Raw genomic sequence first — 14943 nt, forward strand, 5'->3', positions numbered from 1 at the left:
GGAAAGAGCTGTACACTGCCTGGGCCATTATTGCAACTAAACATATTCAGGGGCTGGGTTTCCCATGGCATCCATCAAACAAGCTGCTGCTGCTGGTAGGCAGGACAGCCCTATGAGCTCACCTTGATGTGGGTAAATCTGCACACTATCTGGGCCCCTGTGGTAGCTGAACAGGTGTGAGGGCTCTTGTGGTTCTTTCCACAAGAGGGGTTGGGGTAGGGCTTGGCACTGCAAAGCTCCAGCTGTGACCCTGTCTGCTGGCAGGTGCAGCAGGTGGAGTGGAATGCACTTCCTGATGTAGCTGTGGGTAGCTGTACGTCCCTGATGCCGGGCACAGCAACTGTGAGGTTCCAGTCAGAGGTGTGGGTTTTTTGTTTGTTGTGGCTGGGCTCAGTGGCTCAACAGGCGCTGGTGGCTGGTGTTTTTATCCTGTTCCCTAGGTGGCATCAGAGGGCTGAGTGAGATGTACCTCACAGCAGGGGTTTATTTCTGAATGTTGTCCTGGGGAAAAGGTTGAAAAAATGGATTGCTCCTGTGGAGCTAGAGGCTAGTTCTGTGACCTGGGTTGCCCACCTGTGGGTATCTGGGGATTCTAGATGTGGTAGGTTGGGGGCCTGAGCATTCCAGTCCAGATTATACGACATTGGCTGGCTTGGTGTATTGGGCATTCCCCATCAACCTGGTATGTGCAGATCATGGATACATTTTTTTGTGTCCCCTTTTCATCCTGGTGAATTGCTGGTGACCTATCGCTGGTTTAAGTGTCTGGGTTTTGCTAAGAGCTCATTATTGGTCCTTTTCTTTAGTTGCTTTTCAGAAAGGTTGATCCTAGCATCTCTATACCACCAAGTTGATGTTGCCATCCTCTCCTATTTTATCTTGTTGATTTATTGGTGAGAATAGGATATTGAATTCTCCCATAACAAGTGTATGTTTTCCTTCTTTTTTTCCCCCCGATTTGATAGTATTTGCCTAATGTATTTCGAAGATTTTTTGTTTGGGGAATATGTGTTGATGATTCTGTCTTTTTTTTTTTTTTTTTTAAGATTTTATTTATTTATTTATACAAGAACCAGGATACAGACCAGATTCGTGGGAGGGTGAGAGGATTCACCAGAGACAGAGCAGGAAACAGAACAGGCAGAATGACGAAATACACTGCTGAGGGGAGCAGTGTGTGTGGCAGGAGAGGTCTGCTGTTCCATGTGGGACCTCGCCGGCCGGCTGGCAAACCAGCACTATGGAGACCGTAGACAGCTTCATAGAGCTGTGCTCAACTGCCTGCGCCATCAGGGGAGACTCTGATTGCTATGTCTTTCTGACATATTTTTCCCATAAACAATATCTTTTGTCTATCCCTTTTTCACTGAAATATATTCTTTTTTTAAAAAAGATTTTTTTATTTGTACAAGAATTGGGGTACAAGCCAGAGGTGTGGAGGGTGAGAGGATTCACCAGAGACAGAATGGGGAGCAGAACAGGTGGATTGACCGAAATACACTGCTGAGGGGAGCAGTGGGAGGGGGAGACAGGAGAGGTCTGCAGTGCCACGTGGGTATCTCCCTGGCCTGCCGGGAATCGAGCCCATGCTGCAGAGGCTGTGGACAGCTTCACAGAGCTGTGCTCAACCTGCTGTGCCACCAGGGAGGCCCTTTTTTAAAAGATTTATTTATTTATGCATACAAGAACTGGGGTACAGGCCAGAGGTGTGGGTGGTGAGAAGATTTACCAGAGACAAAATGGGGAACAGAACAGGTGGATTGACTCAGATACACTGCTGAGAGGAGCAGTGCGTGACTCAGGAGAGGTCTGCTGTGCCATGTGGGTAGCTCCCTGCCCAGGGATCCAGCTCGTGCTGCAGTAGCTTTGGATAGCTTCATAGGTTGTGCCTTAACCCCTTGCGCCACCAGGGAGGAACTTTACTGAAATATATTCTGTTCTATACAGGTATATCTGTCAGAATACAACTATAAAATATAGTTACATATTCCACATATGCCTATATAATACAGGAAATATATATATACACACACACATACATGTGTATATATATTCATATTCTATATATAGGTGTGTCTTTCCTTTGGATCCCATTTGCTTATAGGATTGTTTGCCAGCCCTTTACCTTGAACCTTTTTTTTTTTTAAGATTTATTTATTTGTGCATACAAGAGCTGGGGTACAGGCCAGAGATGCAGGGGGTGGGAGGATTCACCAGAGACAGAGTGGGGAACAGAACAGGTAGACTGACTGAAATACACTATTGAGAGAAGCAGCAGGGAGACAGGAGAGTCTGCTTTGCCATGTGGGTTGCTCCCTGACTGGCCAGGGATCGAACTTGTGCTGCAGAGGCTGCAGATTGCTTCACAGTGAGGTGCTTAATCCCTTGTGCCATCAGGGAGTCCCATTACCTTGAACCTTTTTATCTTTGGAGTTCAAATGTGTCCTCTGGAGACAGGAGAAGGTTGGATTCTGTTTCCTAATCCAAACAGATACTTTGCATAGTTTTTTTTTTTTTATTGGTGAGTTTAGCCTGTTAACATTTAGATGATTTCCAATATATGAAAGTCTGTTGCTATCATTTAGTCTTCAGTTTTTCAGTTGTTTCAATTTCCTTTTTTCTTTTTTTTTTTTTGTGTGTGTTTCTATATTTGACTTAGATACTAGTTTTCTTTTAAATATTTATTGAATAGGGGAGTTTAGTTTTTCAATATCCTTCAGTCCTTCCCCCATTGAATGCCTTTATTTCTCTCATATCAAAAGAGAGCTTTGCATAATGTGATAATTTTGATTGGAAGTTTTTGTCTTTCAGTTTTTCAATCACATCCCATTCTCACCTTGTCAACAGTGTTTATTCTGAGAAGCCAGATGTGGGTTTCTTTACAGGGATTCTGCTTGTTCCCAGTTGCCAAGTTGAATATTATTTCTTTGTCTTCAACTCTTTTTTTTTTTTAAAGATTTATTTATTTATTTATTTATTCATACAAGCACTGGGTACAGTCAGAAGCGTGGGAGGGTGAGAGAATTCACCAGAGCCAGAGCGGGGAGCAAAACAGGCAGAAGGACTGAAGTACACTGCTGAGGGGAGCAGTGGGTGGCAGGAGAGGTCTGTTGCGCCATGTGGGACCCTCACCTGGTGGCCGGGGATCAAACCGGCGCTGCAGAGGCTGCAGGCAGTTTCACAACCCAGTGCTCAACCGCTGCGCCACCGGGGAGGCCCTGTCTTCAACTCTTGGAAGTTTCATTATTATATGTCTTGGTATTATCTCATTTTGTTTAGGTACTCCAGTGTTCGTTTATATTCCTGGATTTGTATATTTATTTCCTTTTCTAGGTTTGGGAAGTTTTCTTCTATTTCTTTAAATATTTCTGTGTTCCTTTTTGTCTCTCTTCCTCTTCTGGAATACCCATTTTTCTTATATTTTCTTTTCCATATAGTATTGGATAGTTCAGGACTTTTTTTTTTTTTCATTCTTTTACTTCTTTTTTTATAATACCCATCTTGTTCCTTTGTAAATTTTTTTTTGTAAAGATTTATTTATTTATACATACAAGAACTGGGGTGTAGGCCAGAGGTGTGGAGGGGTGAGAGGATTCACCAGAGACAGAGTGGGGAACAGAACAGGCAGATTGACTGAAATACACTGCTGAGGGGAGCAGCAGGTGACTCAGGAGAGTTCTGCTCTGCCATGTGAGTAGCTCCATGGCTGGAGATCGAACTTGTGCTGCAGTGGCTGCGGATAGCTTCATAGGTTGCATCGTCACTCCTTGTGCCACAAGGGAGGCCCCTTCTTTGTAAATTTGTATCTTTAAGTTCACTGAATTTCCCTTCTGTTTGGTTTAATCTACTTCTATATATTCCATTTAATTTCTTTATTAGGGTATCATTTTCATTTTCTGGTCAATGATTTTATTTCTCAGGACAATTATTTGTTCTTCTGAATTTTGTTGTATATTTTTGATCTGTTTTTTCTGAGTCTTCTCTAAATTGCTTGAATTTGTTTATGATGGCAAGTTGAATTCTGTGTGGATAGGAGGAAGAAATCTTCCATGAATTTGATACTGGGTTCTGGAGATTTTTTTTTTTTCTGTCTGTGGTATAATAGTCTGCTTAATACTCCTTTGGCCCTTTATTATATTATACCTTCTCCCCTTTGCTTTCAGGACCTCTATGCATATGTGTCTGAGGGTAGCTGCTGTTGTTAGGAATGGCCCAATATGACCTGACTTGGGCACATGCCAGTTCCTGAGGTGCAGATCGGTGGACTTGGGGGATGGAATGCTTTCTAGAGGGTGACTGAGGTTTACTATTGTCAGGTGAGACCTTGTGCAGCCAAGATTGACACACTGGAGTTGGTCCTAAGTTTGAGGGTACTTTCTAGCGAGAAGTTAAGAGTTTCTCTTGTTCTTAGTGCAGGCATACTTTTGAGAGGCCTGCACTGTGGATTTTGCCTATTCCTGAAGCTCTGGTGTGTGGACCTAGGGATAGGAACAGTTCCTGGAGCTATACTTCAATTTTCGATTGCTTGCCACACCCCACAAAAATGAAAATATCAATAAGCAATATTTCTTTGCTGATAGTGATTGCAGAAATATTAATGAAACAGGGCCTCCCCAGTGGTGCAGCGGTTGAGCGCTGGGTTGTGAAGCTGCCCGCAGCCTCTGCAGTGCCGGTTCGATCCCCGGCTGCTTCCTGGCCACTGGAGGAGGGTCCCACATGGTGCGCAGACCTCTCCTGCCACCCTCTGCTCCCCTCAGCAGTGTACTTTGGTCCTTCTGCCTGCTCTGCTCCCCGCTCTGGCTCTGGTGAATTCTCTCACCCTCCCACGCTTCTGACTGAACCCAGTGCATGTATAAACAAACAAACAAGTAAATAAATAAACAAACAAACAAACAAATAAATAAAAAAATAAAGCATGCCTCTATTTAAAAAAAAAAGAAATATTAATGCAACAGTAGAAATGCAGAAATTGTTAAAAGGACCAAAGTCATGTTCTTATTGATTCTAATAATTAGTCGGCCAAGCACAATTGTTTGTGTTTTGAAAGTAACCCAGTCAGGTCTGTCTTTTTGGATAACAAAATCTTGTTTTCTTTGAAAGAGGATTACAGTTTCCCAAATTTGACTAGCAAATTTTCTCCTGAGTTACTGAGAATACAATGACTGTAGATATGAGGAAAATGTCAAAGATTTCAAGGGATCCATAGAAATTCATCTGTAGAGAAACAACCAGTTTATCCCCATGAGTGCACAAAACTGCTGTCATCTTAAGTTCCAGTTCAGTCCCACGTGTAGCAGGAGCGCAGTGGCATCCCTTGGCAAGCAGAATGGGTACTGCGGAACAGATTTGACTCCAGAGTTGCAGAGAACCATTTTCAAATTTGGGAACATAGCACTAAATCCACATAAAGGCTGCCTTCAGTGGCCTATTGTGATAGTCCTCCCTAGGTAATAGTTGCCTGTCCTCTATCCCACAATGTTAACATGTGACTCTATAAAGTGACTGTTGTTGTTTCTGCACTTTTCAGGGTTATATTCTCTTATGTTTTCCTTGCTATTATAGACAAATGCATAAAGGCATTCTGAAACCTGGCCATGGAGGAATTTGGCTTTACTTTCTTATATGCATTTTATGGTTTCTTATTTTATGACTGAGTCATTTATCTGTTTTTAGTTAACTTTTTCTTATGGTGTGAGATAGTGGTCTTCTTTCATTCTTTTGTATGTGGCTATACAGTTTTCCCTACACCATTTATTGAAGAGACTTTCCATTTTCCAACATTTATTCTTGGCTCCTTTGTTATGGATTAACTCTTCATATAAATTACATTTTAGTTCTGGCCCCTCAATGCTATTCCATTGTTCTGTGTGTCTGTATTTGTTCCAGTACTATACTCATTGGATTATATAGCTATGCTGTAGAATTTGCAGTCTGGGAGTATGATACCTCTAATTTTCCTCTTCTTTGTCAGCAGAGAACAGAACAGGCAGAATGACCAAAATACACTGCTGAGGGGAGCAGCGGGTGAGACATGAGAGGTCTGCCGTGCCATATGGGTTGTTCTGGGGCTGGCAGGGATCGAACTGGCTGTGGACAGCTTCACAGCATTGCGCTCAATTGCCTGTGCCATCAGGGAGGTCCTGCATTTTCTTTCTTTTTTTTTTTAAGATTTATTTATTTATTTACTTGTTTATTTATTTATACAAGCACTGGGTACAGTCAGAAGTGTGGGAGGGTGAGAGAATTCACCAGAGCCAGAGTGGGGAACAGAACAGGTAGATAGATCGAGGGCACTGCTGAGGGGAGCAGCGGGAACAGCAGGAGAGGTCTGCACGCCATGTGGGATCGAACCGGCGCTGCAGAGGCTGTGGGCAGCTTCTCAGCCCAGTTCTCAACCTCTGTGCCACCGGGGAGGCCCAGGCCCTGCGTTTTCATTTTAAAAGAACTATTTATTGCAATTGAATTCATAGAATGAATTAATTTCTCTTTATTTCAGCAACAGGTAGTCTGAGCCAAGATATTAGATTAGTTACAAACACTTGTGATTTGTTTTTCCATTCCTTAATAATACCTACTTTTTAGTTAGGTCATTCTCATGTTATACTCCTTGTCATATTAGTAACCAAAAAAGGGATTTGTGCTGAAGACATTTATTAATTGACAGGAAAGAATTCATGTGTTCCAAGGTCCGTATGGAATTAGGACTATTCCCTTGTTTTCTTTGTAGCAATAGTTCATGGCTACTCACTTGCTTCATCATAACTATGCATTACTTTTTATCTATAAATAGTCCTTGATATCAAATCACAGGAAATGCTCTGACATTGGAATTTGTAAAGAGGTCAGAGATGGCATATATGAGTAGTGATTGATCACAGACACATAGGTTTCTTTTTTGAGTGAACTTAAATTTACATGTTTTATTTTTTCAAAGAAGGACAAATTCAGGCTAAAGATGTGGAAAAGCTTTTCATTCCATGTGGGGCAAGTATAGGTAGCAAACTGGGGTGAAGATAACTTACTGTATAACCAAAATGTTTTTCAAAGCTTTATATTTAAATTTTAAGACTTACTCAGTTGAAATTTTTTTTTTAATAATTATTTATTTTTTGTACATACAAGACTGGGGTACAGGCCAGAGTTGTGGGGAGGGATTCACCAGAGACAGAGTGTGGAACAGAATAGGCAGACTGACTGAAATACACTTTTGAGGGGAACAGTGGGCAAGATGGGAGAGGTCTGTTGTGCCATGTGGGTAGCTCTGTGGTTGGCCAGGGATCAAAGTTGCGGCTAGTTTTATAGCACTGTGCTTAAATCCTTGTGCCACCAGGGAGGTCCCTCAGTTGAAACATTTTAAGTAAAAACAGGAAGTTAGCAAGAGGGTGTGAGAGCACTCGGGAAAGGTAAAAGTATATATTTTCTTTTTTATCTTTTTCTTTTTAAGGATTTATTTATTTATCCATACAAGAACTGGGATACAGGCCAGAGGTATGGGGATTGAGAGGATTCACCAGAGACAAAATGGGGAATAGAACAGGCAGATTGACTGAAATACACTGCTGAGGGGAGCAGCGGGCTAATCAGAAGAGGTCTGCTGCACCGTGTGGGTAGCTCTCTGGCTGGGGATTGAACTTGTGCTGCAGTGGCTGCAGACAGCTTCATAGATTGCATCTTAACCCCTTGCACCACCAGGGAGGGCCAAAAGTAGATATTTTCTAGCTTTCTTTATAAGTCTGTAAAACACTAACCACTAACCATAAAGCACACTTTAAATTAATTTACTCCCAACATTTTATTTCAATGAGATTAACCCAGAAATCTTAAATTCTACATTAATAAAGAATGTAAACTTAAATTATAATTGAATAGTGGGTTAACTAAATTTGTTTAGGATGACTCTTGTTTAATAAGTGTACATTATATCTTTATCACCTACTCTTCAAAAGATGCTTTTAGAAATGGAGGACTTTCATGTTTATATTTTGATTTTGCTCCACTATGAGAAGTAATTGGATTTTATGTGCAACTCAGAACAATTTATTATACTTTATTATCTTCATTGTATACACAAGGCATGTTTCTGTTGTGGCCACTGCATCAAATATCTTGATGATCCTCTAGATGATCTTTCTAAATTTGAAAACATTGATTAGTAGTTTTCTGGAAGAATTTTATCTAGTCAACTAAAGTTGGGCTGAAAATACAAAGAATTTTTCTACCAAATATAATTATTTTAGGAAATTTAGCATTTATTTTGTAACATAAGATAGTAAAAAATTGCTTATATCCTTTATTTTTCCAAGTCACATGGTTTATAAATACCCATCCTTCTGGAAGCTACTCAAACATTAAACCTCAATCATTACTAAAGCTATTTCCCTGTCCCTGTGATCATCCAAAAGTTTTAGATCACCCAAAAGTTCCTCCACTGTTCCAAACAATATTTTCCTTAGTTCTTAGTCTTATGTGCTCATTTTCTTAAACACATAGCAGCATTGCTACTTCTCTGCAAGGACTGGGCCCATAGATATAATTCTTAATATCGTTTGCTCATTACCCCTTACCAGCTCACCTTTAATACACAACGTAGGATAAATCACTTTCTGGGGAAAGGGTGTACAAGTCCATGTGTTTGGAGAAAAGTTATGGTCGCCCAACTCTTTCAAACAAACTCTCCTACTTCCTCCTCCGTTGACCTCAAAGCTCTTATCTTTCACTTTAATTTTTTTTGGGATTAGTAATCCTGTCTGAGTTTAAGTTTTTGAATATAAAAGCCAACTGCAGGTGTTATCTTCTGAGTATGCAATAGTTTCTGTTTGATATTTGAACACAAAAATATTTGAGGCAAAGCAAAGAAACACATAAGCTTAGAAAGCTCTTTGGGATGGTTTTTTGAGAAGAATATATCTATGATAGAAGAGTAAAAGACACATTGATATTTTGAAAAATTATCCACCTTCTTATTAATGTTATTTTAGCTTTTATTAAATACTTGATTTTTTTGCGGGGAGGGGGGATTAAAAAAATCCAAAATTTATTCAACAGACAGACCACATCAGCAGTAAAAACTACAGGGGTTCTCCATAGATCATACATTCACAAGGCATTACTGTGAATGTTAGGCTATTACTGTAGCTTAACAGTGAGGAAGCCCCTGGTGTATTCTCTGTAACAATATCCACTTCACAGTGTAAACGGGTACTAGTATTGTCTTCACTTGCAATTCCAGAAGGAAAGGCACAACTTGGTAAAACAAAAAACTGGCTTGGATCCTCAGGTCAGGTGCAATAACTGAGATGAACAGTCTTTGATCCACTTTGCCACACAGAAGAGAGAAAAGACTTCTCTATCAAGAAGCCAAGTCACACCAAGGACATTTAAAAAAATTATGATGTGAATTATTATGTGAAACTCTAAGAAACACGCCCTTCTGTGAGTTTCCTTAAGAATGAAAACCCAGTTCTTCAATCGAGTAGGCACTGGCAAACGTGGAACCCTGCTTGGTGCCATCTCCCTTGGGGCTCTGGAGAGAGGAGGGCGTTTGGAGAGTGGGGGTAGTGCAGAGAACTGGCACTCTCAACTAGTTGTTAATACTTGATTTTTAAAAGTTGTTTTAGGTTTACAATTAAATTATAGGAAAGGAAGATACAGATAATTCATGTGTACCGCTAACTGCACACATGCATAGAGCTCAGGTGATCAGAATCACTCACCAGAATGGTACTTTGTTAAGTATGAATGTACATTGACACATCATAATCACTCTAAGTCCCACTACCAACTCTTAGTGTTGTACATTGTATGATTTTGGATAAATATATAATACCACATATCTATAATAAACAGAGTCTTTTCAATATCCCCAAAATCCTCTGATTTTTCTCTTCATTCCTTTGATCCTTTTATTATCTCTATAGTTACGCTTTTTCTAGAATATCATAAACTTGGAATCATAACAGTATAATGCTTTCTAGATTGGCTTCTTTCACTTAGTTTAATGCACTTTTCTTTCCATGGATTCAAAGTTCATTTATTTTCAGCACTGCTTAATATTCCATTGTCTGGATGTACTGCAGATTATTTATCCATTCACCTAATAAAGGACATCTTGGTAGCTTCCAAGTTTATCAATTATGTAAAAAACTGCTATAAATCTCCATGAGCAGGATTTTTTGTGAACATAAATTTTCAATTCCTTTGGATAAATACTGAGGTGCACAATTGCTGGATTATATGCTAAGAATATGTCCAGAAACAATCAAACCAGGCCTCCCCTGGAGGCGCAGCAGTGGTTGAGTGCTGGGCTGCGAAGCTGCCCGCAACCTCTGCAGTGCCGGTTGGATCCCTGGCCACCAGCGAGGGTCCCACATGGTGCACAGAGCTCTCCTGCAGGGCCCGCTGCTCCCCTCAGTAGTGTATTTCGTCAGTCTGGTTCTGCTCTCTTCTCTGACTCTGGTGAATTCTCTCACCCTCCCGCGCTTCTGACTGTACCCAGTGCTTGTATAAATAAATAAATAAATAAATAAATAAATAAATAAATAAATAAATAAATAAATCCTAAAAAAAAAAAAAAGAAACAATCAAACCAACTTCTAAAGTGGCTGTGTGCTCCCCCTAACAATAAATGAGAGAGTTTCGGCTGTGGTACATTCTTTCCAGCATTTGATGTCAGTAATCTGGATTTAGGTCATTCTTACAGGTGTTATCTCAATGTTTTAATTTGCATGTCCTTGGTGACAGATGATATGCGGCATTTTTTCATGGAATTATTTGCCATTTGTATATCTCTTTTTGGTGAGATGTCTGTTAAGGATTTTGGCTCATTTTTAATTGAATTGTCAGCTTTCTTAGTCTTATATTGACTTTATACTGTTTGAAAGAAAAATAAATAAATTGATGTTTATTGTTTAATTGTTCATATTTGTTATCTTATTATTAGACAATTATAATTATTTTATTAAGAGTCAAAGATAGGGGCCTCCCTGGTGGCACAAGGGGTTAAGGCTTAACCTATGAAGCTATCTGCAGCCTCTGCAGCACAAATTTGATCCCTGGCCGGCCAGGGAGCAACCCGCATGGCGTAGCAGACCTCTCCTGACTTGCCTGCTGCTCCCCTCAGCAGTGTGTCTCAGTCAATCTGCCTGTTCTGTTCCCCACTCCTGTGAATCTTCTCACCCCCCACACCTCTGGCCTGTACCACAGCTCTTGTATGCATAAATAAATCAATCTTAAAAAAAATCAAAGATAACCTTGTTCTAGTCAATATTTCCTAGTAAAGACAAAGTTTTTATTTATGTAACTTCTTTTCCAAGAATGTTAACAGAATTTGAACCAATAAGTCAGATCCAAGGAAGAAATAGGGGATGGGAAGAAATCTTCTCTCTGTGATGTGCAGGCTTATAGAAACCTGCACATGACCTATCAGAAACATATTTGTCATGGTGAAGAGGAACTTGTTGTAACTAGAGCTAGGATTAACTAGACACCAAAGAGAGTCAACTCTGTCACAAAATCTGTGCTAGTATGGTTTTCCTCTTGATCCTATGTGAGCGATTTTGGTTTTCCATCAACATATGTCTTTAGAAAGTGACATAATTACAAAACTGAAGAGACTCCATACTTGAAATGAATTAAAGGACATAATGAGACAACAATTAAAATATCAGAAACTTGAAAATTTCTGTGAGATCTATAGAAGATTATTATTACCTAAGTAACCACAAATAGATAAACTATTCAGAGGTAAGTTTGTATCTTAGTTCTAGATGTTTTTGATAAGCAATGCAACTGCTTTGTTGCCAAATTAGAGAAATTGATCTGAATCTTAAAATCCTTTCCTTTTGATTCATAATGCCCATTTTCACAGAAAAGCATGAAAATCTTTGGGTAAAAATTGAGAGACAGTCACAAAATAGATTGTTTGCACTTATCTAAAAGAAAAAAAAATAGTAAGACACTGAGAATGAGAATTCCTTATCACATAATTTTTCATTTTCCTTGTGACTAAATACTTGAAGAATGTAGATTATATAACGAATGACTCCTGGTTATTGGGTAATTTTAGTGACTTGTGATTTCAGTTTTACTAACTGTATAAAATATCATGAAACAGAGTATGTTTATATTTAAAAGATCCATGATTTGATGGCTTGACCAATCTAGCACCATAATGATATTGTTAACTAGTTGTGCATAGTTAACATATTATACAATATAAAACTGGAACAGAGACTTTTTTGATTAATTAATCACTTTTTGTTGTTTTTGGATAGCATTTGATTTTTCCTCTCCATGGAAGCCCATAAAGTTCTACCACCATAGGACCAGTGACTCCTCAACAGTTGTTTGTGCTCTTCCTGCACCTATTTTGACATCTCCCTCCCCCATTCCTGCTGTATGCTTCAGATCTATGGTCAACTTGCAAGTTTTGTCTTCTTTTTTTGAAACCCTGTTTGGCTTCTCATTATTCAGCATGTCAGCTAAGCCATTTATATTTATATTTATCTTTTTTCTTCTGACTTATTTCACTCAGCATAATTGTTTCCAGCTTCATCCATGTTGCCACAAATGACATGAGTTCATCTTTTTTGATTGCTGAGTAGTATTCCATTGTGAAGTATATCACATCTTCTCAAACCACCCATCTGTTTTGGGGCAATTTAGGTTGTTTCCATGTCTAGGCTATTGTAAATAGTGCTGCAAGAAAAATAGAAGGGCAGGTTTCCTTTCAAATTAGTGTTTTTGTATCCTTTGGGTAGATTGCTAAGAGTGAAATCACTGGGTCATATGGTTGATGCATTTTTAGTGTTTTGAGGAATCCCCACACAGCTTTCAATATTGGCTGGACCAGTTTGCATTTCCACCAGCAGTGTAAGTAGGTTCTTTTTCACCACAACTTTGCCAGCATTTGTTGTTTCTGTATATATATTTTTAATATGGGCCATCTTCACAGGTATGAGGTGGTATCTCATTGTGGTTTTGATTTACATTTTCTTGATGATTAGTGATGTTGAACATTTTTTTCATATTCCTGTTGGCCATTTGGATTTATTCATTGCAGAAATGTCATTTAAAATCTTTCTGCCAATTTTTTGATGGGATTGTTTGCTTTTTTTAGGTTGAATTGTGTAAGTTCTTTGTAGAACTTTGATATCATTCCCTTATCCATTGTATGATCTGCAAATAACTTCTCCTATTCAGTGGGATGTCTCTTCATTTTGGTTGCTGTCTTTTGTTTTACAGAAGCTTTTTAGTTTAATGTACCTGTGTATATTCTCCTTTCCTTGCTTCTGGACATGAGTCCTAAAAGATTATTCTGAAGTTTATGTAATGGCATGTATTGTCTATGTTTTCTTCAATATATTTTATGATATCAAGTTTTATGTTCAAGTTTCTTATCCATTTTGAGTTGAATTTTGGTCTGGGGTGGGGAGATGGTAGTCTACTTTCATTGTTTTGCATGAGGCAATCCAGTTTTTGTAGCACAATTTATTGAAGATACTCTCCTTCTTCCAGTGTATATTCTTTGCTCCTTTGTCATAGATTAGTTGACTATATATGTACAACTTTATTTCTGGAGTTTCAAAATGATTCCATTGGTCTATGTATCTGTTTTTGTTCCAGTACTATGCTATTTTTATTATTGTAATTTTATAGTATAGTTTGAAGTCTGGGAGTATATCTCCATTCTTCCCCATTGTGGTCAAAACCTTGGCTGTTTTTTGATGATCCATATGAATTTCAGCAATGATTTCTCCAATTTGTTTGAAGAATGTCATTTAGATTTTTATTGGAATTGCATTGACTCTGTAGATAGTTTTGGGTAAGATGGTCATTTTGATAATGTTGATTTTTCTGATCCATGAACAGAGAATATCTTTCCATTTCTTTGTATCTTCTATTTCTTATAACATTGTTTACTAATTTTCCTTGTATCAATCTTTTACCTCCTTTGTTAGGTTTATTCTCAGGTATTTTTTTTTTTTGCATGATTGTAAATGGGATGGTTTTCTTAATTTCCTCCTCTTCCAACTGCTTGTTTGCATATAGGAAAGTTACTTATTTTTGTGTATTAATTTTGTTATCTAATATTTTACTGTCCTGGTTTATTCTTTTGATTAGTTTTTCTTGCTGATTTTTTTAATTAACTCATCTTCTTTCCCAATTTGGCTTCTTTTTATCTTTCTCTTGTCTAATTGGTCTAGCTAGGGCTTCCATTATTCCAGTGGTGAGAGTGGACAACCTTGTCTTGTTTCAGATCTTAATGGAAAGCCTTTCAGTTTTTCAACATTCAGAATAATGTTACCTATGATTTTGCCATATATGACTCTTATTACATTAAGATATGTTCCTTTTATCCCAAGTTTTTCACGGACCATTATCATAAGTAGATGTTGAACTCTATTAAATGTTTTATTAGCATCTATTGATATGATCATGTTTTTTATTTTTATTTTTGTTGATGTGGTGAATGTGTTAATTATTTTTTGGGTGTTGAAGCATCCTTGTGTCCCTAGAATAAATCCTACTTGGTATTGCTTATGATCTTTTTGATGCATTGTTGGATTCAGTTTGCTTAGATTTATTTATTTATTTAAAATTTTAATTTAAATATTTTATTTTATATAATTCTTACATCTTTTTTCATCTTTGCACAATGAATGCATTTTTCATTTTGGTTATATTCCCCATACAATTGCACCTCCTCCCTTATTTTGACTCTAGTCCTTCCTTTCCCTACCCCACTACCCCCCTCCTCCTGTAGTGTGTCTCTGGTTTATAGTTGCTTATGATTTTGATTTTTACTTTGTATTGATTAGTCTTTTTCCTGGTCTCTTATTAAGGTTTTCTAAATTCCTGCTATGAGTGAGACCATGCGGTATTTTTCTTTTTTCTTTCTGACTTATTTCGCTGAGTATGATCCCTTCTAGCTCCATCCATGTT

At 38.4% G+C, this 14943-nt stretch overlaps 1 pseudogene; it reads left to right on the forward strand.

Moving 5' to 3' along the window:
• The window catches only part of LOC119260375 (voltage-dependent anion-selective channel protein 3-like), a 46424-nt pseudogene that overhangs the window by 24667 nt on the left and 6814 nt on the right, over nt 1-14943 (forward strand).

Source organism: Talpa occidentalis, unplaced genomic scaffold (assembly GCF_014898055.3).
Source record: "Talpa occidentalis isolate TD23 unplaced genomic scaffold, MPIMG_talOcc4v2.1 talOcc4.6, whole genome shotgun sequence".
Lineage (NCBI taxonomy): Eukaryota > Metazoa > Chordata > Mammalia > Eulipotyphla > Talpidae > Talpa > Talpa occidentalis.